This window comes from Osmerus eperlanus, chromosome 22 (assembly GCF_963692335.1).
Source record: "Osmerus eperlanus chromosome 22, fOsmEpe2.1, whole genome shotgun sequence".
NCBI classification, from domain to species: Eukaryota; Metazoa; Chordata; class Actinopteri; order Osmeriformes; family Osmeridae; genus Osmerus; species Osmerus eperlanus.
Genome location: NC_085039.1, coordinates 1,723,146 through 1,746,424, shown reverse-complemented (window position 1 = coordinate 1,746,424; position 23,279 = coordinate 1,723,146). Strand labels below are relative to the sequence as shown.

The window sequence follows — 23,279 nt, the reverse complement described above, 5'->3', positions numbered from 1 at the left end:
CAAAGACCTTAACTTCTGGAGACATGTCCTGTGGTCTGATGAAACTAAAGTGGAGCTGTTTGGCCATAATGCAACCCAGTCTCATCCCAACTCGTCAAATATTGACGCTTGGGCAGAGCCCTTTGGTGTCACTATGCCGTCGCCGGTGGACGCCTTTTTCGTCGTTTTTTGACGCCTAGGGACACACATTGACTTCCAAGTTAATATGTTCGGCTTTTCCCGTAGAAAATTGTGAATATGGCGTTGTATTTTGATGCATTAGGTCTCCCATAGATTTTGATGAGCGGCTTTCGGATTTTTACGAAACGTCACCAAAATAAGTTGGGTGATTTCGTAAAAGTCCGGCCGATGTGCTTTCAACAAGATTTTTTTTGTTATATCCAAGACATAAACGTTATAAATGACAAACCTTATTTAAGGACATAAAAGTTATTTATAAAATGGAATGATACAAAATAAACCGATCTAAAAACGTAGGCTATATGCATACAAAAAAAAATGAAATAAAAATCCGGCGGGGGAGGAATATCATTTTATTTTAATCATAATTTTAAGCGCATGGAAGCAAGCATGTCAAATGCACTGACAGCAAAATCTATAAATTATCCAACATTATTGTAATTTTATTATTACACACAAGTCGCTGAAAAGTTTGATGCTCAAGATCTGGCTGGAACTACTTCTTGTCAACCCAACCTCCGCTCTCTCGTTCTGAAAAGGTAAGCTATTATCGATGAGGTAAACATATATTTAAGATACTATCCTACTATACAGTTTTTTTTAAATGTTTTTTAGGTTGGTTTAATGTTATTATGTTTGACGTGCATTGCCCGGTGCATTGTATCACCAATATAAATTCATTGACTTTGTAAACTGCAAAAATAGGCTAATACACTGTGCTAGCTAGTCTAACGATGTCATGCAAGGTCATGATCCGGTGCACATTTATTGGACTCAGACCAATGTTTATATTTGCTGGCGTGGTCCTTTTTACATCTCATAGCTTGCTAGGTATTACATTTATTGTATTGTATTTTTTATCTTTTCTTACTTGCAGTTGAAGTCACACATTTTCTGGAAACGATATCCTTATTACCTCACCATATCCTTGCCTTACAGTAGCCTATTTCATAATTTGTCAGGACGTACCTGTGTATACCTGTGTCCACCTATCTCTGTCTACCTGTATTACGCCCTCCACAGGCTCTTCCTGTCTTTCTGTTTGTCTGTGTTTGTGTGCATCTCCAGGCTCCAGTGATCCAGTCCATCCTACCTGCACAAGATCCACACCTGCGGTCCAGTTTCCCAATAACTTGCGGTGACATACCCTGGTTTGCCCTCCACTCACCGCCAGATCGTTGTTTTTACAACCTGGTAGCTACGTTCCCGGCCTCCTTGTACTTCCGAGTCTATTATCTACTATTTGTATTCAAAGTGTTCTAATATTGCACTTTCTTGTGTCCCAAAGAAACATCCCACTCACCCCAACTCTCCATCTGCCTGCCTATCCGCTCTGCTTGCTACCTGCCTCTCTGTGTTTGTGAGACATATATATATTACTTCTTTCCATTGTGCCGAAGTTCATGCTTTACTACAATACCCATAAGCCATAGGAATGAAATGTAAGAATAAGAATTATTTAATGTGTGTTACTCATATTCTTACTTGTAATGCTTATAACATGTCAATGTGTTTATGTTTGCAGAAAATGACCAAACCCAAAAGCAGGCCTTGCCCTTACTGCCAGGTCATGAATACTGCCAACCGCAAAACATGCCTTTCATGTTTTGCAAGCCTCTCAACAAAAGAGAGGATTAAGTCCAAGGAGGAGAGTTTGCATGTTGGTCAGGGTTTTTCCTGCATAGAGAAAATGTTGGCGCGCGCCAAAGCCGTTTTCCCGAGCGCCAATGACAAATCCCGAGCGCCAAAAGCAAAAAAAAGTCTGCAATGAAAAACAAAAAACAAAGCTGTGTTCATCACGCGTGCAATGCATGTCAGCGAATATGTTCTCAATAGTATGTTTCAAGTAGGCTACAGCCGAACCCTCGTTCTGTTTTGATAAATAGTAATTGAGTTGATAAGCGTGTCTTCTTGTCTGATCAATACGCAACTGTGAGGTGCGCGAATGGACAGAGCGGCCAGTAAACTGTCGTTCCGCTGCGAGGGCCAGCCCGACGTGCACGAATACACCTGTACAAATGCAAATAAAATTTCCACTCCAAATCCTGCCAAAAGTTTGATTTACGATTTCCAACGCAGCCTCCATTGGTATTCTTAACCTGGAATGATAATATATAGTGCAGTGTTTCCTCTATGGCTACATTTCTGCTGCCACGGTATCAGAAATCAGGCTATACAAAATTTTAGGCCGTCTATCAGCAGTGATTGTTAGAGTGCATGTCGGAGAATTGCACGGACACGCGCTTCACACCGCAGTTGAGATTGCATGTGTGCGTCCTTGAGAACTGTAAGTCGTATAACTTATGTTGTCAGTTAATTTAAGCCTGTTATTGTATAAGTCTATAGTTCTTGCAAATGTAAATCAAGTTAACTGGTGATTTTCGTTGTTTGTATTCTTCCCCTGCTAGCTAAATTGTCTGTTGATTCGATTGCTGCCCTTGCTCAAGTTTATATTTTAGGTGCATTATTATGCTGAAGTAGTTTTAATTAATAAAAAGTGGGTTTATTGTTATTATTTGCTACAGAATACTTAGCCTATCAAGATCAAATGAAGCAGGCAGTGTACATGCTTCAGAGTGGCCTACCTTAATCGATAGGCTAGGCTACTGACCATTTACAATAAGTTGTTACGTCAATTATTAATTGGCAGCATTTATGCCATTTATAACATACTTCATGAGTGTAAGGTGTCTTTAAGTAGCCAAACTTTATTGCTTTAGGGGAAATAGGACGAAAATATGTGCAATATTACATTAGACTATTACATTAAGCTGTTCAGAAATATAGGTGTTGTTTCGGCGGGGGGGGGGGAGGGGGTGCAAAACACCTGGGAATAAATACATTGATTAGAAAGAAGAAGAAAAAAAAGAATATATATATACCCTTTTTGGGGGGGGGGGAGCACCGAAGACCCATTTTGACCCAGGAAAAACCCTGTTGGTGACTGGGGGGAGAATGTGAAGAAGCACCGCAACGCAGGCAGAGTGATAGATTCAGCCCGCATATCTGTGAGTGAGAATGTAGAGGTCTTAGGTTACTGTTCCATTCAGATCCATACTATACTGGTCAGAACTTGATATAAATGCCAGTTTTTATTGGCATCAGGCCATATCATTTAATCAATAAATAGCATCACATCTAAAAGTCTTCCTGTCAGGACCCCTAGCTTTGTTAATTTGAAAAGAAGTATAGTAGATACTTTGAAAAGAAGGAAGAAGTATGATACCATTTCAAAAGTAGTTGATCAGATGGCAAGAGAGCTGATTCAGAGGACAAAGCCTGATAACTTGTTAATGTCTGTTTTTTAGGTCAATAAGCTGCATGAACTGGACTTAAAGCCCCTGCTCTTCATGGGGAAAGAGAAGAGAGGGGGGGGGGGGTTACAGCAGAGGTCATTGCAGGCATAGGCTTCATACCAGAGGGGCCTGTGAGGGAGATCATTAAAAAAATGACCACCCTTTATCAATACTATCTTACATATTTTGCATTGGGACATGCTTTTTTATAACTTTGCATTTACATTTAGTTTCTAAATACTTTTTGTAACATAGAATATACTATTAGAATATTGTTGATGAGTAAATATTCCCAGATTAGACCCTATATCTGTTTAAATTCACCTCATTTGTGGGGCTGTTATACTTATATTGAAATAATGTTACGTCTACATTTCCTTATTTGTCTTTATCTCAGACCACAATAGCCTTCTTGCCACAGCTGGTGAAGAAACACCAGAAGAAACACCAGAAGCAACATCCCCTGCCTCCACTCAGGATCAAACCTTCACCCTTAAACTTGTCCCGGTCCCCCACCGACCTCCTATGACTCCCTCTCTCTCTTCATCTACTCTTCCTACTCCCTCTCTTCATCTACTCTTCCTATTCCCTCTCTCTCTTCACCTCCTCTTCCCTCACCAGAAGCAGTCATAAGATTGGTGATTCGGCCTTTGTCAATTACGCCCCAAAACTATGGAACAAATTACCCATAAATATTAGGGAAGCAAACACTCTAGACATTTTTAAAAGACAGCTTAAAACCTACCTTTTTACCGAAGCATTTAAGTAATTTTATCTCAAAAGGGTTTTCCTACTTTTATTAATTATATTATTGTTACTTTTAAGATGCATGTTTAAAGTTGGTTTCTCTCTTGAACAGAGATCTTATTGGGATTTTTATTTTTGTTTGAATTGTTTATCACTTGTATTATTGTTTTTATTGATTTTATGTAAAGCACCTTGAGCTGCAATTCTTGTATGAAATGTGCTATATAAATAAAGTCTTACTTACTTACTCCAACTCTCTCTCTTCACCTCCTCTTCCCTCCAACTCTCTCTCCTTACCTCCTATGACTCCCTCTCTCTCTTCACCTCCTCTTCTCTCAAACTCTCTCTCTTCATCTACTCTTCCTACTCCCTCTCTCTTCACATCCTATGACTCCCTCTCTCTCTTCACCTCCTCTTCCCTCCCACTCTTTCTCTTCTCCTGCTCTTCCCTCCCATTCTTTCTCCGCACCTCCTTTCCCCAGTCCCTCGCTCTCTTTACCTCCTTCACCAACCCTCTCTCTATGTTACCCACTTTCTACTCCTTCCCTCATCTCTTCTCCTCAAAAAGGTCTTCCCAAAATTCAGTACCCGGGAAAAAGACAAATAATTTAACATAAAGGTTGTCTTATGTAAGGGTCATAGGCTTATGCATCATGAACAATCTTTTGTTGTAATGACCCCAAAAAATCAGGCAAATCATCTTATTTGTTATTCCTCTGTTTATATATTTTCAGGCTGCAATTTCCTGTTTGAAAAGAGGGACGTTCAAAGCAGGTAAGCTCAGATGCATGCAATTGTGTTTTATTTAAATTATTTGTAGTGGGGGCTTAATTTGAGTTGGCTTGTGCATGAATCCATCTTGCCAGGCTTCAAGTTACATTTACATTACACTTAGTCATTTAGCAGACGCTCTTATCCAGAGCGACTTACAGCAAGTACAGGGACATTCCCCCCGAGGCAAGTAGGGTGAGGTGTCTTGCCCAAAGACACAACATAATTTTTCACAGACGGGAGTCGAACCGGCAACCTTCTGATTAATAGCCCGATTCCCTAACCACTCAGCCATCTGACCTTAGGCCAAAATCTATCACGGTATGAGTAATTTTATATCACGGTTACGGTATATATCACGGTATAGTAATTGTTCTGTAAATTCAATTAAGAAATGGTACCAATCGTGTGGTGGAAAAACGGTATTGCATGTACTACAAGACGTTACTGGCTATTATTTAAAGGCAACGACAGTACGAGCATTCCGATTGGCTAATGCGTAGTCATGCCATCCGCATGGTGACGTACTCACAGCTCAATAAGGATCCGTAATGCCCTCCGACGAAAATTTCAAAATGAGCGAAAGCGATCAGTCTGAGTTTTACTATGCGATGCGAGCCCTTTTTGCCCAACCTAAAAAAATAAAAAAGTAGTCCAAAAGTATACCGCGGTTGAAACGCAGGGATGGAAATTAGCACCCGCCACCAGCCAAATGCGGGTGATTTTGTGTTGTGGTAAACTCGCTTCACCTACCGGCCACCGTGGCGGGTAAATACAATTATTACACGGCTGTTCTTAATGCTGTAGAATGCCCCATTCACTTGAATGGGGCTTCCCAACGTTCTGTGGTCCTTCAGAGTGAAGGGGCTTCCCAACGTTCTGCGGTCCTTCAGAGTGAAGCTACACCCCTCAGCTTCGCGTCGGGGTGCTGTTCGCCCTGTCGTGGAAGAAGAACGCTCAGGAAAGCACCTCTGAAACTTCAGAATCTGATTCTGATGAGCAGGAGTAAACTGTACTGGGAGTGGGGAGGATGGGTGGAGGAATGTTAGTTTGTTGTTTAATCTGCCCTACTCATTTAATGAAATGTATATCAGTTTGTGTATGTATAAAAGAGAAAGTGTCAGTGTTTCTTTGAGACTGAGATTAAATAAACTGCAGATCTTGTAGTATTAATTTACACATGCAGTTACACATTGTCGGTTAAAAACAAGAAAGTGGCTGGTAAAAACATTGAGTGGCTGGTAGATTTTGAAATCCACCAGCCACAGTTGGCCGGTGGACAAAAAATTTCCATCCCTGTTGAAACGGTATAGCCAAATCTCTCCCGGTAGACACATTTCTGCCGTCGCACGGTTTATACCGTCATACCGTCATACCGCCTGGCCCTAATAGACAGATACAATCACTTGCAATTTTTGGGGTAAAAGTGCCTGCCCTTTTCCTAACAGTTTCCAAGGATGACTTCCCCAGGTGGTTCTGTGCAACAAACTATCTGATGTGTCAGGTTAAAGATCTGTAAAGTGGAATTAAAAACGAGTTTCAAGTTCACCACACCACAGAATAATGTGTTATTAACTACCCATCAAAATTCGAATGAAAAAAAACACAGACAAGTATGTTAAATTAGGCTTTGAAATCGTAAGAAAATCAGCAGTCTTCTCTGTTTGAGACTGGGGGGGCGTGTCGCCTGAAGGAGCTGAAGCTCGGCCCCCTCGCTGGAAGGCGCCGCCTCTCTCAAGTAAGCTACCTACGACCCAGATAATGGACGCTACGTCAAGCCGAACAAAACAGTATAGAATTAGAATGTATTTGTTCAATGAGTGAAACATACAGATGCATATAAATGAAATATTCCCCTGAGCTGTAACACAGGAGTAAACATTTACAGCAGAGACAGCAGACAGTGAGCTCTCCAACTTCTACTTCTAGCACATTAGCTACCATTTCACTAAAATACCATCATTCTACACCGAGTAGCCTACATTTAGTCATTTTAGCAGACGCTCTTATCCAGAGCGACTTACGGTAAGTACAGGGACATTCCCCCCGAGGCAAGTAGTGTATAAACACATCCCTTAGAACTGGCGTTTTCCCAGATGCCTTCAAGGGGTGATTGACTGGGTTTTTGGGGTATTTCACACTGTTCCTTAAGGTCTCCAAATAGGGTATTTACATTTAGCAGACGCTCTTATCCAGAGCGACTTACAGTAAGTACAGGGACATTCCACCGAGGCAAGTAGGGTGAAGGGCCTTGCCCAAGGACCCAACGTCATTTGGCACGGCCGGGAATCGAACTGACAACCTTCAGATTACTAGCCCGACTCCCTCACCGATCAGCCACCTGGCTCCCCAGATGCATATAAATGAAATATTCTGTGGATAAACTATCACCAACTTTAATCAGAGAGATTAACTTCTACTCTACTAAAGAACTGCAGTATCCAATAAGGATTTGTTATTCTTTGTGTTAATTATAGTCCTGTAACGGCCACAGATACCAGATTCATATTACTGTCCAAGCATTTGATTTGATTACTGTTAGGATTTGAATTTTATTTAAGCCAATATGACGAAATGTGCTTCTCCAAACCTTTACTTATACTAGTGTTAAAGGTCCCATGACATGAAAACTTCACTTTAGGAGGTTATTTAACGTTAATGAGTTCCCCTATCCTACCTATGGTCCCCCAGTGGCTAGAAATTGCGATAGGTGTAAACTAAGCCCTGGATATCCTGCTCCGCCTTCGAGGAAATTAAAGCTCAGATGGGCCAATCTGGAATTTTCCTCTTATGTCGTCATAAGGGGAAAGGTTACCTCCCCTTTCTCTGCTTTGCTCGTCCAAAGAATTTGGCCCACCAATGATAAAATGAGCTACGACCGTGCAAGCACGATATTGGTTTTTCCTCGAGAGACATCATGGCTTGCAAACGACCAAAGCATGGCAGTTAGCCCCGCCTCTCTCCTCTTCATAGCATTTAAAACTACAGACACAGAAATGGCACATCCTGAGGAAAGCTCATTGTGGGACTTCTCGTAATGGCTGTAATTCTGCACGAAGGCTGAATTTCAGGAGGAGACTTCAGATACAGTATTAGGGGACCACTTAGGCCTATATAAAAGCATCCAAAAACAGCATGCCATGGGGACCTTTAACTTAAGTCACATAATCTCATGGTGAAGTTGTAAAACAAGATAACATTGATCACTCTATTTCACTAACTTTTGATAAAGTAACAACTATGTTATAAAAATTGTACTTACTTAGTCTTATTCTTATTTTTATATATATTTTATATTTAAATAGTTTTATTCTTAGATTTTAGTTCTTAGAAATAGTTAAACTTTTTCACTTTTACTTAATTTAAGATCTGTATGTTTATTGTTTGCCCCTCCCTGCCACAGTAAATTCTGTGTTTGTTCACATACATGGTGAATAAACCATATTCTGATTCTGATGTGTATTTCTTTTCACAGTTTAAAAGAATGGGAGGATTCCTGGAAGCCTTCTGTTAATGTATGTGCCTAGCTGCCTGATTATTGTTTTAAGAGTTCCCAATTCTGTATTTGCTATTGATATACACTGTAACATTTTATGAGCTTGTTGTGATACTGTTACGGCCACTGTCTTTTTCTCTGTTCATGTTTTGTTTGTTATCAACTTCCTGGGTTCTGGGCATTGATTGTGGTTCAACTTGGCTGCCTCCATAACACTTAACTTATAACATGGGTGAGTTGGTGACCTAGCTAACGTTTTCAGGTTTTTGTTTTATATTCACTGTTAGGTAAGGGAGCGCGCTGGCTCCGCCTTCCCATTGCGGGGAGGGCCAGCGGCTACCAGGTTTTGGTTTCATTTTCACTAACTCAGTCTTGTTTTTCTGTTCAATAAACTTTCGTATTATTTTTATGAAGAGAAGACTTAGATTAAAAATTAGGCCATTACAAGCGGATGTAAATTTGTTATCCTATTAACACCACATTGCATACAATGTTAAATGATGGATTCCTTGTGGCTGAATATGAATAATCTGTACTGGGATTGCGGCGCGATGACGTCGTATATGGATTATAAATGATATATTCTCATTTTTTGCGTGTTGAACACGTGGTAAGACTTGTACAAGTTTTTAAAGTAATTGAATAGGTCTTTATATAATGTGCGCTACACTTAACTAAAATGATAACCATAGTGAACTTACATGGAATACAAATATGGCGCATATTAACGTTAAAACATATTGGCGGGGTTCTGGGAAATGTAGTTCTTTTTTACTTTCAATTAAAAAACTAATTTTTGAGAAGATCTTTGTCCTCAGTTACATTTAAATCAGTTAATATGACAAATATACATTCACTGGTCTTTTATGAAAGTCAAAATGTATCAGTACTCGAAAAGTCAACATTTAAATGTCTGTATGTAACCTTTACTTAACATTATTTTACATCATAATCGTCAAACATGGTTCCAGTATGATTTGAAGAGGGTCAAAATCAAATACAAATACAAAATCCCAGGCTGATCCTAGCCTCAGCAGAAAAAAAAAATTGAATCGAATTTTAGGAAATTACCTTTTCTAGGTGGCGCTGTTGATCCCCTGTAGGGGCTTGGGTTATTAAACTGAAAGACACAGTTTATCTAACCCCAGTTATTCACTGTACCAAGCCAGAACTGTGTGCCATGAAAGGAACCCTAACCCTAATGACCTTAATTAGGGTTACTAAATATAGGGTTTTAAGGTGAACCCTGGCAAGGGTTCAAAGGTCAATATATCAGATAAGGGTTTACAGGAATGTGTCAAACTTACATAAATGAACATGCAAGCTAAGAACTTTCCAAAAATGGGCTGCTACCGGGCTGAAAATGTGCATGTTGCTCCATTGAGACGTTCCATGCAGTGTGACAAAAACATTCAAAACTTGAATGTAATATAAAATAAAAAGTATGAAAAAAATACATGCCAAAGTTTCCTTTTGTAGTGCTAATTATATATAATGCTTATTGATCTATAATACATGTACATTTTACATTTCTGATCAATCCGATATAAAATTTGAGATGAAATTGGTGTAAAACACAAATTACTAAAAGAACTACAAACGTATTCCATTAAACACTAAATCGAGATTTTGAACAACGCCATATTTGTAGTTCAACTACATGTTCCATCCATCCATCATCTTCCGCTTGTCCGGGGGTCGGGTCGCGGGGGCAGCAACCTAAGCAGGGAGGCCCAGACTTTCCTCTCCCCGGCCACTTCCACCAGCTCTTCCTGGGGGACCCCGAGGCGTTCCCAGGCCAGCCGAGAGACATAGTCCCTCCAGCTACTCTGAGCCCCTCCCGGATGACCGAGCTTCTCACCCTATCTCTAAGGGAGAGCCCGGACACCCTGCGGAGAAAACTCATTTCGGCCGCTTGTATTCGCGATCTCGTTCTTTCGGTCACTACCCACAGTTCGTGACCATAGGTGAGGGTAGGAACGTAGATCGACTGGTAAATAGAGAGCTTCGCCTTTCGACTCAGCTCCTTCTTCACCACAACGGACCGATGCAGAGCCCGCATCACTGCGGACGCCGCACCGATCCGCCTGTCGATCTCGCGCTCCATCCTTCCCTCACTCGTGAACAAGACCCCGAGATACTTGAACTCCTCCGCTTGGGACAAGATCTCCTCCCCGACCCGGAGATTGCACTCCACCTTTTTCCGGTCGATAACCATGGCCTCAGATTTGGAAGTGCTGATTCCCATCCCAGCCGCTTCGCATTCGGTTGCGAACCGCTCCAGTGAGAGCTGGAGGTCACGGCCCGATGAAGCCAACAGGACCACATCATCCGCAAAAAGCAGCGACCCGATCCTGAGGTCCCCAAACCGGACCCCCTCAATGCCCTGGCTGCGCCTAGAAATTCTGTCCATATAAGTTATGAACAGAATCGGTGACAAAGGGCAGCCCTGGCCAACCCTCACCGGGAACAAGTTCGACTTACTACCGGCAATGCGGACCAAACTCTGGCACCGGTCGTACAGGGACCGAACAGCCCCGATCAGGGAGTCCGGTACCCCGTACTCCCGGAGCACCCCCCACATGAGCCCCCGAGGGACACGGTCGAACGCCTTTTCCAAATCCACAAAACATGTGTAGACTGGTTGGGCGAACTCCCATGCACCCTCCAGAACCCTGCCGAGGGTATAGAGCTGGTCCACAGTTCCACTCCCTGAGTCACCAGCCCCTCCCTGAGTCACCACCTTACCGCGGTGGAGGGGTTTGCGTGTCCTAATGATCCTGGAAGCTATGTTGTCGGGGGCTTTATGCCCCTGGTAGGGTCACCCAAGGCAAACAGGTTCCAGGCGAAGGATCAGACAAAGCGTGGCTCAAAAACTACCATGAAGAAAACGAACAATGGTTCTCAGTTGCCCCTGCCCGGAAGCGGGTCACCGGGCCCCCCCCCTGGAGCCAGGCCCGGGGGTGGGGCTCGATGGCGAGCGCCTGGTGGCCGGGCCTTTTCCCATGGGGCCCGGTCGGGCACAGCCCGAAGAGACAACGTGGGACCCCCTTCCAGTGGGCTCACCATCCGCAGGAGGGGTCGGGTGCAGTGCGAGACGGGCGGCGGCCGAAGGCGGGGGCCTTGGCGGTCCGATCCTCGGCTGCAGAAGCTAGCTCTAGGGACGTGGAACGTCACCTCGCTGGCGGGAAAGGAGCCGGAGCTGGTGCGCGAGGTAGAGAAGTTCCGGCTAGATATAGTCGGCCTCGCCTCGACGCACAGCATCGGCTCCGGAACCAGTCTCCTTGAGAGGGGCTGGACTCTCTTCCACTCTGGAGTTGCCCTCAGTGAGAGGCGTCGAGCTGGGGTGGGAATACTTGTTTCCCCTCGGTTCGGCGCCTGTACGTTGGGGTTCACCCCGGTGGACGAGAGGGTAGCCTCCCTCCGCCTTCGGGTGGGGGGACGGGTCCTCACTGTTGTTTGTGCTTATGCACCAAATGGCAGTGCAGAGTACCCACCCTTTTTGGAGTCTCTGGGAGGGGTGCTGGAAAGCGCTCCTCCCGGAGATTCCCTCGTCCTCCTGGGGGACTTCAATGCTCATGTGGGCAATGACAGTGAGACCTGGAGGGGCGTGATTGGGAGGAACGGCCCCCCCAATCTGAACCCGAGCGGTGTTTTGTTGTTGGACTTCTGTGCTAGACACGGCTTGTCCATAACGAACACCATGTTCAAGCATAAGGGTGTTCATATGTGCACTTGGCACCAGGACACCCGAGGTCTCAGTTCGATGATAGACTTTTTAGTCGTGTCGTCGGATCTGAGGCCGAATGTCTTGGACACTCGGGTGAGGAGAGGGGCGGAGCTGTCAACTGATCACCACCTGGTGGTGAGTTGGCTACGATGGTGGGGGAAGACGCCGGTCAGGCCTGGCAGGCCCAAACGTAATGTGAGGGTCTGCTGGGAACGTCTGGCAGAATCCCCTGTCAGAAGGAGCTTCAACTCCCACCTCCGGGAGAGCTTCGACCATGTCTCGGGGGAGGCCGGGGACATTGAGTCCGAATGGGCCATGTTCCGGGCCTCCATTGTTGAGGCGGCTGACCGGAGCTGCGGACGCAAGGCGGTCGGTGCATGTCGCGGCGGTAACTCTCGGACTCGGTGGTGGACGCCGGAGGTGAGGGAAGCCGTCAAGCTGAAGAAGGAGGCCTATCGGACTTTGTTGGCTGGTAGGACTCCAGAGGCAGCTGATGTGTACCGGCAGGCCAGGGGAATGCGGCTTTGGCGGTCGCGGAGGCAAAAACCCGGGCGTGGGAGGAGTTCGGCGAGGCCATGGAGAATGACTTCCGAACGGCTTCGAAAAGGTTCTGGACCACCATCCGGCGACTCAGGAGGGGGAAGCAGTGCACTGTCAACGCTGTATATGGTGGGGATGGTGCGCTGCTGACCTCGATGGGGGACATCCTGGATCGGTGGAAGGAATACTTTGAAGACCTCCTTAATCCCACCAACACGCGTTCCGACGTGGAGGCAGAGTCTGGGGACATTGGGGGGGCCCTTCTATCTCTGGGGCTGAGGTCGCCGAGGTGGTTGAAAAGCTCCGCGGTGGCAAGGCCCCTGGGGTGGATGAGGTCCGCCCGGAGTTCCTTAAGGCTCTGGATGATGTAGGGCTGTCTTGGTTGGCACGATTCTGCAACATCGCGTGGACATCAGGGACAGTGCCTCTGGACTGGCAGACCGGGGTGGTGGTTCCCCTCTTTAAAAAGGGGGACCGGAGGGTGTGCTCCAACTTTAGGGGGATCACACTCCTCAGCCTCCCTGGGAAAGTCTATTCAGGGGTGCTGGAGAGGAGGGTCCGTCGGATTGTCGAACCTTGGATTCAGGAGGAGCAATGTGGTTTTCAACTACATGTTTCAAAGTTTACATGTTTAGGGTTTGAAAACAGAACATCTTAACAATTTATATATCACATACAAAGTATGTATGAATAGATTATAATATAATGGAGGTGTTGAAGAGGTAATCAATATTAGCATTAAATGCCCTAGTTGGCAATGGAGTAGTATTCTAAATGAGATGACGCATCGACGGATTAGCCTACCCATGAGACTTTAGGTGTATTCGACTTCATGCAGCGCCGGCAGCCGGCTGCCTTGAAGCTGAGAATACCATTGGCTGCTTCAAGTCAGCCGGGCTGCAGGCGACGCAGGCGCTGCATGAAGTCGAACGCACCTTATATTACACACAGAACTTCAACCTCATCCAGACTCGGATTTTCACTAATGGTCACTAATCAATATTAACATGTGTGGTAGCCTAAATATTGAGATGACAGTTGTCTCGAGTTATACAGAGTTACATCAGAATTTTTCAAAAACAATCTGGATAATTTAAATATCTGATGAATAAATATATGATGAATAATAAATGAATAATTTATCCCCATAATTTCCCAATTGCCCAATCTGCCAGCCAACAAAAGGTGAGTCCAACCACGCAAGTAAATGTATGTAAAAAATAATACGAAAGTTTATTGAACAGAAAAACAAGACTGAGTTAGTGAAAATAAAACAAAAACCTGGTAGCCGCTGGCCCTCCCCGCAATGGGAAGGCGGAGCCAGCGCACTCCCTTACCTAATAGTGAATCTAAAACAAAAACCCGAAAACGTTAGCTAGGTCACCAACTCACCCATGTTATAAGTTAAGTGTTATGTTCTACCACTCAAAGCACAATGCACATGAAAAAGAGGCATTAGATCATAATATAAATATATATTATTTCTTTTTTTACTACTACTTAATCAGACCCATACCAACCTTTGAGAAGAAGTCCATGTCTACACACAGCAATTTCCACACCTTCTTCATCCAACTTGTTGGCCCGCTTTGAAGTCTCTTGCTGCATTCCATTGGGAGTCACCACACATTGCTTTTCCTGCGGTCTACCAAAGTAAATCATTTGAACATGACAATAGTTAATTCAAGTACACTAGATTGCAGGACTGTTCACGCAAACACACAAACTTTAACTGTCAAGATTCTGTCTTTCGATGAAGAAAGTGTTTTGTCTGTCTCTTCATGAACGGAGTGACTAAGTTCAGTTGAGTTCTGGATTTAAATAAGTATTATCAATCTGCAGATTGGGAGAGAACCAGACCGCTGACACTAAATGGCAACACAACACCAGGCTTAGGTCTCAATCATGTCTCTCTCGGCTCTGAAGGCCGGAGGACCATCTTTTATAGGGCACAGGAATGTAAACATAGATAGTGACAGTCAGGCAGTAATGACGTTACAACAGTCTCAGAGAAAGAGATTCACAGCTCCCAACACATGACCACTCAGACTAGAGAGATCATAGTTGGCGCTCTCCTTGTAGTCATGACAAAGGACGTTTACCCAGTACTTTCTCCTGATCCCGAACATCTATTAACCCTGACACATAGACACAATCTACTCTTATTTAGCAAGCTTACATGAGAACATACTAACTAGTATCCAATGATTAGTGAATAATGTAAGCACACAGGAAATCGCAATTTCTTCCACACTTTGCCTGACCTATCTTACATTTGAAGGATAAAGCAATATGCAGTATGAATGTACTGTGCCCCCTGGATAAGAATCTAGTGCTGTATCCCCACCTGATCATAGACTCCCTTCTCCAAAGGCAATCGTGTTTTCTACTTTAACTTTAATTAGTTACAAAATAATCCCAATAAATGTTGTTCAGAATAATGTAAAATTTACACTCTTGACAGTTCCCCGGACCTCCTCAACAAAACTGGACACCTCAGAGTCTCGGGCTAAAAACACTCCATCGAAGAACCCTACCTCTTCACTCCTTTAAGACAATGTATTATGGACTACCTTTGTAATAGGACCTTTTATATATGTAGCACTTATCAAAAAAAACATTGACATTAACAGTGACATTAACCTTTTCATAATCCTGTTAAATTTGCCTGAAAACATTTACATTTAGTCATTTAGCAGACGCTCTTATCCAGAGCGACTTACAGTAAGTACAGGGACATTCCCCCGAGGCAAGTAGGGTGAAGTGCCTTGCCCAAGGACACAACGTCAGTTTGCATGACCGGGAATCGAACTGGCAACCTTCGGATTACTAGCCCGATTCCCTCACCGCTCAGCCACCTGACTCCCCAAAACGCCTAAAAAACGCCTAAACAGCATACCCAAAGTAAATTGAAAGCTGTTCTTGAACCATTTGGAGTGCATGCATGTAAATGATCTCTTTTGAAAGCTGACACTGAAGTTATTTCCCCTGTTGTCAGGACCCCTGTCAGTCCTACTGGTGTTGAGTAATAGAAGCTTGAACACAAGGAAAGTGAAAGTTTCTATTTCCGCCTAGATTTTGTTTTGAAAACAGGCCTGAAGAGGCCTAGAGGTGGTAGGTATTAGCTGGAAGACTAAATTGGACCACAGGTTGAAGCCTTACCCAATTCAAATCAAAATTCAAACATAATACCACAATATATTCATATTTGACACATGTACAAGAGTACATCCAGGCGTTTTCTAAAAGGGCCTTTTGGAGACTCCAAAATGACCCTTTGTAACCAAGGTCAAATACTTAGGATAAAAAGGTATTATTTTTCATAATTGTTATCTCTAATGAAAGGTGGTACTTAGAACTATCATATATAATATCTAAATCCCTATTTAGTATTACTGAAACACAAAAACTGAAGCATGAACACATTGGAGTGCTTTATCTGATTCCCAGGATTGGCGCACAAAGATTATTGGCATTTTCAGCTAACTGTCAGCTACAAGGCTAACGAGCTAATTTCAGAGCCCGTCGAAGCCAGTTCGAGAAATTTGTTTAGAACGAGTGTGGGGGGGGGGCTTTAGAGGGCTGTCAACGGGGCATGGAAGCTCCTATTGGGTCAAACAAGGTGTCAATCAAAAGGGGAGGGTTCAACGGACATTTTGATGCCTTCATATCTTAAATGCTCCGTTGCTAACCGGAGAAAATAACACTTTTATGTGAACAAGTTGTTTCTTCCGTCGGCTAACTTGCATAATGAAACAAAGGATAATGGCTATTCATGAACGTAAAATATTGTATTTGGACGAATTACTTTACATGGTTAGATACTTTGAACCCTTGGGAATGTACGCAGATCAAGTTTTGATGTGTTGTTTGCATACCTGGGGGGTATTCGTCGTAGCTCGCTAAGCGGTTTAGCGAGCTAATTTTCAGGCTAAGATAAAAAACGCCCCTCTTTTTGGTTCGTGGAAGCAACTTTCGATAAATCACCATAGTAACATCAATTAGCACTAACCTGTGCTAACCTACATATATCATAATTGTCTATGAATTCGTATCAATTAGATACTCTTTGGCCTTGTTTTTATCTAGCCTACTTATTCTGAAAGAGTTGAGATCATTATTTTCGCTAGCAAGATCTCATTCGATTATTAATTTCCATTAAGCCTATACCAGCAGGCACAATTAAAGAAATGTGATCTGATTGATTGGGGTAATGAGGCACTTAAGATGAGCCTATACATTTCCCCAAAACTTTCGCATTTAGCTTATCGGCAATTTTTTCCCAAGCTGCTTGTCTTGCTCTGGCAGCGGTGGGACGTGCACGTGCAATTTCCCTGATAAGTTTAGCCTGATTGAAATTAACCACATGATTTGGATGCGGATCAGCCGTTGACGAACCGATATTTGCTGTTCTCACTCATCTCGCTAATGTTAACGGGCTAAAGGGACAATTGATTAACTTAGCTTCAACCCTTACGACGAACGGGGCCCTGGACGACACGGAACCTTTGAGGGTAAGTAGAGACGTTTGGCTTTGTAAACAACACCAAAGTGGTGACTGGACAAAGACGTTGACTAAAGTTGTTGTTGTGACTCGATCTTGAAATGGTTTACATATCTACAAGCACAAGAATCGTAGCTTTCCAATGATGTATAACATGTGTAGTAGTCTAAAAAATATATTTATTAACATTTAGTGCCTAGTAACTGGGGGAGGAGGGGGCAGTGTTTCGGGCCCGCGGGCGGGCCTGGTCTAAAAACAGGTGGACATACTGTATATTAACTACATTGGCTGTTTATAATGTGTGCACAGAACTCACTGGTTTGTTTTCTGGAACCTGTACAACTTTCTGTTGCCATCCACAGAAACAGCCACCATTCCAGGGCTACAGGCTGGACAGACCAATGCCTCCTTTCCAAGAAGTTGGTTCTCTTCATAGTTGCAGTACACAAATTGCAGAAAACTTATCTGAAATGCATCTGCATTCACTTTGCCAGTCTAAAGGAAAGAATATAATACAGCTTTCAAGACGATAAACTACATATTTGCCTTTGTATGTTTTGTGTTTTGTATGCAACTTTTCAAATCCATAAGGATGCAAATGACTATTTTGTGTGCTAAGGTCTTCAGTCTATTATCTGAAATATGTACTACCTATTACAGCCACTTGTGGACCTTGAACTGCTTTTTACTTACTCTTCCATATTGCTTTGTTCTCTGGTCCAACATTGCTGTAAAGGCTTGTCTGGACATTCCTGGAGCGGCTGTCTTCATAGCCTCAAAGCAATGGAAGAGATTTTGGTGGAACAGTGTTTGTGCCTGCATGGTAGCGGGCCAGTAACCACTCTTTACAAAGTCACTGACTTCTGGAGCCCATTTCTGGTTGCAATGTTTGCATGTTAGGACCGAAACGTGAAGATCATAACAGCCTGAGAGCAAGTTTAACAAGATCCTACCATTTATGCAAACCAATATGATGGATCTACCAACAGAGACTGCTGCATCAGCGGTGTCACAAGAGCATATCCTTTGAGGTAGAGCTGTTGGCAGAACACAATCTGCAAGGCAAAGAACCATAATGTATACAATTAAGAATGTTTGGGTTGTGAGTAATGACTTAAATAACACATTTCGATTTCAGATAAGAATGATCTGTTAAGAAAATTGTCAATCAATTGAAAAAGCAACGCCAACCTTGTTCACAAATGATGTATTTTTCATCATGGAGTGTCACAGACTCTGTTGGCAGGATGTATTTGAAAAATCCATCCCTGATGGTTTGCCTGTTGTGTAGGGTGTGGTGTTTATGTACCAAGCCATCACACTCATCACAAAACCACTCTGAGGGCATACATTCCCCACAACGGATGACAGCTTCTTTCACGTGACAGTGATTGCATGTCATCTGGACGATGTTCTCAGCAGAAAGTAAATTGTCAAGGTCCTGTGGCCTCGCCTGTTGCCAACATTGTTGGACCTCTTTCTGCCTTTGACTCCACTGGACAATGGTGGCTGCTGAACAAAATCTTGCGATTCAATGTTCTCTGAGTCCTGTAGAAGGTCCTCAAGCTGCTGCATATTAAAATCTTCAAAAGGGAGGAGAAAAAAGAATAATATCATAACTTCAACATTGCCACAACACACTGTTGAAATACAGCATTTGGAACAAAAGATTATTCACCATGGTCTAGGTGTTGGCCATGGTCTAATGGCTGTGAAGAAGAAACATCGTCTGGTCTTGATGTTGACTGCTTTCTAAGGGCTCGTGGGCGCTGGTGAACAATGTCCCCATTGTGGTCCCTCTACTTCCAATGAACAGGCTTTGGTGATGCAGTCCTAGTTTTCTGTCTGTTCTTCTCTGTCTAGAATTACAACATGGTTTAAGAAAGGTTTACCAATATGGGAAATGCCTTCGGACTACTGACAGAAAAAGCAGTTAAAGTAGCGTAAACCTTCTGATTCATGTCTTTTAAATACACCTCCATGTATCTTATATGGACTGGTAAGAAGGAATACTGTTAACTATAGACAAAACAGAAGCTACTTTACCTGTTCTGTCTTGAGATGTTCAATAAATGTATCTGCACTCCTGAGCTCATCCTCCAATTCCATCAACTGCAAATCACTCATCATTGAGTTGAAAGAGCAGACAGACAAATGGGAAGATGGCGAGTGGGATGTTTCTTTGGGACACAAGAAAGTGCAATATTAGAACACTTTGAATACAAATAGTAGATAATAGACTCGGAAGTACAAGGAGGCAGGGAACGTAGCTACCAGGTTGTAAAAACAACGATCTGGCGGTGAGTGGAGGGCAAACCCAGGGTATGTCACCGCAAGTTATTGGGAAACTGGACCGCAGGTGTGGATCTTGTGCAGGTAGGATGGACTGGATCACTGGAGCCTGGAGATGCACACAAACACAGACAAACAGAAAGACAGGAAGAGCCTGTGGAGGGCGTAATACAGGTAGACAGAGATAGGTGGACACAGGTATACACAGGTACGTCCTGACAAATTATGAAATAGGCTACTGTAAGGCAAGGATATGGTGAGGTAATAAGGATATCGTTTCCAGAAAATGCGTGACTTCAGCTGCAAGTAAGAAAAGATAAAAAATACAATACAATAAATCAGTGGCGGCTGCTGGTCTTTCAAACAGGGGAAGCTCATTTTCGGCCTACATCATATATATTTTCAGTTCACTGGCTAGTTCACCCCTACGACACTAGCCTAGCCTACTGTATGAATGAATGAACGAACGATCTAACCAAAAAATATTTAAACCCGAAGGAAATATGGGAATTAGGTTCAACTGAAACAAGGAATGTGATGCATAATTGTATGAAATGTATGATGAAAATTGGCTAGCAATTTCGCCAAGCAAATACCAAGAAATAGGTTGCAGCCGTTTGTCTTTCAACTACAGTTGCAAAATCCGTGATGGGACTGAGCTTGAATAGCTTCGGCGACTTTTTATAGTACAAAATCGCTGTCAATCAAAAGGAGATGCAGTCTTTCGACAGACCCTCCAATCATCACGCGGAAGCCCAGCGTCCAGGCCAGCCCACTCCTCCATTCACCCCCAGAGACGCTGAGCGTCCAGGGCGGGACATAATCGCAGCATTTATCCAATGACCGTATAGTTTCGAAGCACTGAAAAAAACTGTTCAAAGCAGCCCTATGAACGTGTTCTAACGCATTTAAAATGTTAACACAATAGTAAATATTTGACCATGAATTTTTTTAAATGTTAGGGGAAGCTGAGCTTCCCTTGCAGTCTTAAAGAAATCGCCACTGCAATAAATGTCATACCTAGCAAGCTATGAGATGTAAAAAGGACCACGCCAGCAAAGATAAACATTGGTCTGAGTCCAATGAATGTGCACCGGTTCATGACCTTGCATGACATAAGGTTAGACTAGCTAGCTAGCTAGCACAGTGTAGAAGTAGTTCCAGCCAGATCTTGAGCGTCAAACTTTTCAGCGACTTGTGTGTAATAATAAAATTACAATAATGTTGGATAATTTATAGGTTTTCCTGTCAGTGCATTTGACATGCTTGCTTCCATGCGCTTAAAATTATGATTAAAATAAAATGATATTCCTCCCCCGCCAGATTTTTATTTCTTTTTTTTTTGTATGCATATAGCCTACGTTTTTAGATCGGTTTATTTTGTATCAGTCCATTTTATAAATAACTTTTATGTCCTTAAATAAGGTTTATGTCATTTATAACGTTTATGTCTTGGATATAACAAAACAAATCTTGTTGAAAGCACATCGGACGGATTTTTACGAAATCACCCGACTTATTTTGGTGACGTTTCGTAAAAATCCGAAAGCCGCTCATCAAAATCTATGGGAGACCTAATGCGTCAAAATACGACACCATTTCACAATTTTCAACAGGAAAAGCCGAACATATTAACGTGGAAGTCAATGTGCGTCCCTAGGCTTAAAAAAACGCCAAAAAGGCGTCCCCTGGCGTCGGTATAGTGACGCCAAAGGGCTCTGACCAAGCGTCAATATTTGAAGAGTTGAGATGAGACTGGGTTGCATAATGACCACCGTTACATTTGGAGGAAAAAGGGGGAAGCTTGTAGACCTGAAAACACCATCCCAACTGTGAAGCATGGAGGTGGCAGCATCATGTTGTGGGGCTGTTTTGCTGTAGCAGGAACTGGAGCTCTTCATAAAATAGATGGCATCATGAAGAAAGAACATGGAAATATTAAGACAACATCTCAGGACATCAGCCAGGAAGCTAAAACGTGGTCGCAAATGGGTCTGCCAAATGGACAATGACCCTAAGCATACTGCCAAAATAGTTAAAAAGGGGCTTGAGGACAACAAAGTCAATGTCTTGGAGTGGCCATCACAAAGCCCTGACCTGAATCCCATCAAACATTTGTGGGCAGATCTGAAAAGGCGTGTGCAAGCGAGGCGGCCAACAAACCTGACTCAGTTACACCAGTTCTGTCAGGAGGAATGGGCCAGAATTCCAGCAGAGTACTGTAAGAAGCTTGTGGAAGGATACCCAAAACGTTTGACCCAAGTCATGCAGTTCAAAGGCAATGCTACTAAATACTAAGGAACTGTATGTAAACTTTTGACCTTGAAGAAAGTAATGAAAAAATCTCTAAAATATTCTCTTTCTCATTATTGTGACATTTAGCAAAAGTTAAATCATTTTGGTAATCCTAACGGACCTGAAACAGGAGAGGTTTAGTCTGATTCAACTTCAGACAGTGAGAAAAAATGTGTCTTTTTGCACAGTGTACTGTATATAAACTTCTGGTTTCAACTGTACCCCTCAGGTGCTGATGCAGCCTTCTGACAATTCAGTTCACATCAACACTCTGGATTGAGATATAACTAATATACATTTTAAGACATTTTACAGTGACAGACAAAGGTATTGCATTTAAAAATGTCACTTAAATCACAGAGGAGGTGAAAGCGATAAAATTCATTGATCTGCAATAAACTCCTCAAGAGTAAGCTACGTACATTGCTAACATAGGCAAGCATTGTGTGTCACATTAACACTGCTTCAAAACATTTCCACTGACATTGTCAAAATAATAATGAAAAGGATTATGGATGTCGAGATCAATGGTATCAAATGCTTCACTGAGATCTAACAGTATAAGGATAGAGACTTTATTTGCATCAGAGTTTAGTCTGAGGTCGCTAATTATTTTGGTGAGAGCAGTTTCAGTACTGTGAAATATTCTGAAACCTGACTGAGAGACTTCCAATATGTTATTTTCTTTAAGAAAATAATTTAATTGGACGAATACTATCTTTTCTAATACTAATAAATGGAAGATTTGATATTGGTCTGTAATTTGCAAGTATACTGTTATACAATTTGGGTTTCTTTTAATAAGGGCTTTACAACAGCTGTTTTGAAAGGGTTCATTGATTGCAAAACCAATTTTACCTTGTCATAATTGAATAACGACAGTTTGGTGGGTAAAATGGACATACAGTGAACCTCAGAGTCCATTGACACCTCTTTCCTATCTAAATCTCACAACTTGAAACTGCAGCTGTTAAACGATCGGTTTTGAAAAAGCTGTATTTCAATCAGGAGAGACCTGGGATGAGTGAAATATGTTTATTACAGACTAATAAATGTACTATGGTGTTTGGAGCTTGAACCCCACAGGGAATTATATAGATCAACGGGCGCCTGCCCAATGCCCGAAGAATAATCCCCCACGGTCCAGACACTGGTGGCGGTGGCGGCAGCCGACGACCAATCGAGCCGAAGACTGAGACAGGAACGGGGTGGCGACGGGGTGGTGGAGGGTCGCGCACTTGATAGCATGGACAAACTACACAGGGACAGAATCATATTTAAAGGCACGGATCATGTGACACCATTAATTGATAGCAGGAGCGTTAATCGACCTGAACCCTAGTGACCGCCCGACCAGGGAACGGGGGAAGCTACGATTAAGCCAGAGTGCAGAGATCGGTCTTGCCTGACTGAACTTGCGCAAGCTTC

The 23,279-nt window shown here is 43.0% G+C and overlaps 2 long non-coding RNA genes across 2 annotated transcripts; one reads left to right on the top strand and one right to left on the bottom strand.

Annotated features, from left to right (window-relative positions):
- Window positions 1-307: 307 nt before the first annotated feature.
- LOC134008740 (uncharacterized) lies at window positions 308-1,840 on the top strand. Its single transcript, XR_009928181.1, has 4 exons — window positions 308-719; window positions 1,058-1,374; window positions 1,469-1,540; window positions 1,706-1,840. It is a non-coding gene; the product is annotated as an uncharacterized LOC134008740 (long non-coding RNA).
- A 17,165-nt stretch (window positions 1,841-19,005) lies between these two features.
- On the bottom strand, window positions 19,006-19,885 carry LOC134008974 (uncharacterized). Its single transcript, XR_009928211.1, has 3 exons — window positions 19,539-19,885; window positions 19,311-19,444; window positions 19,006-19,123 (listed from the first exon to the last, which is right to left on the bottom strand). It is a non-coding gene; the product is annotated as an uncharacterized LOC134008974 (long non-coding RNA).
- Between the last annotated feature and the right edge of the window lie 3,394 nt (window positions 19,886-23,279).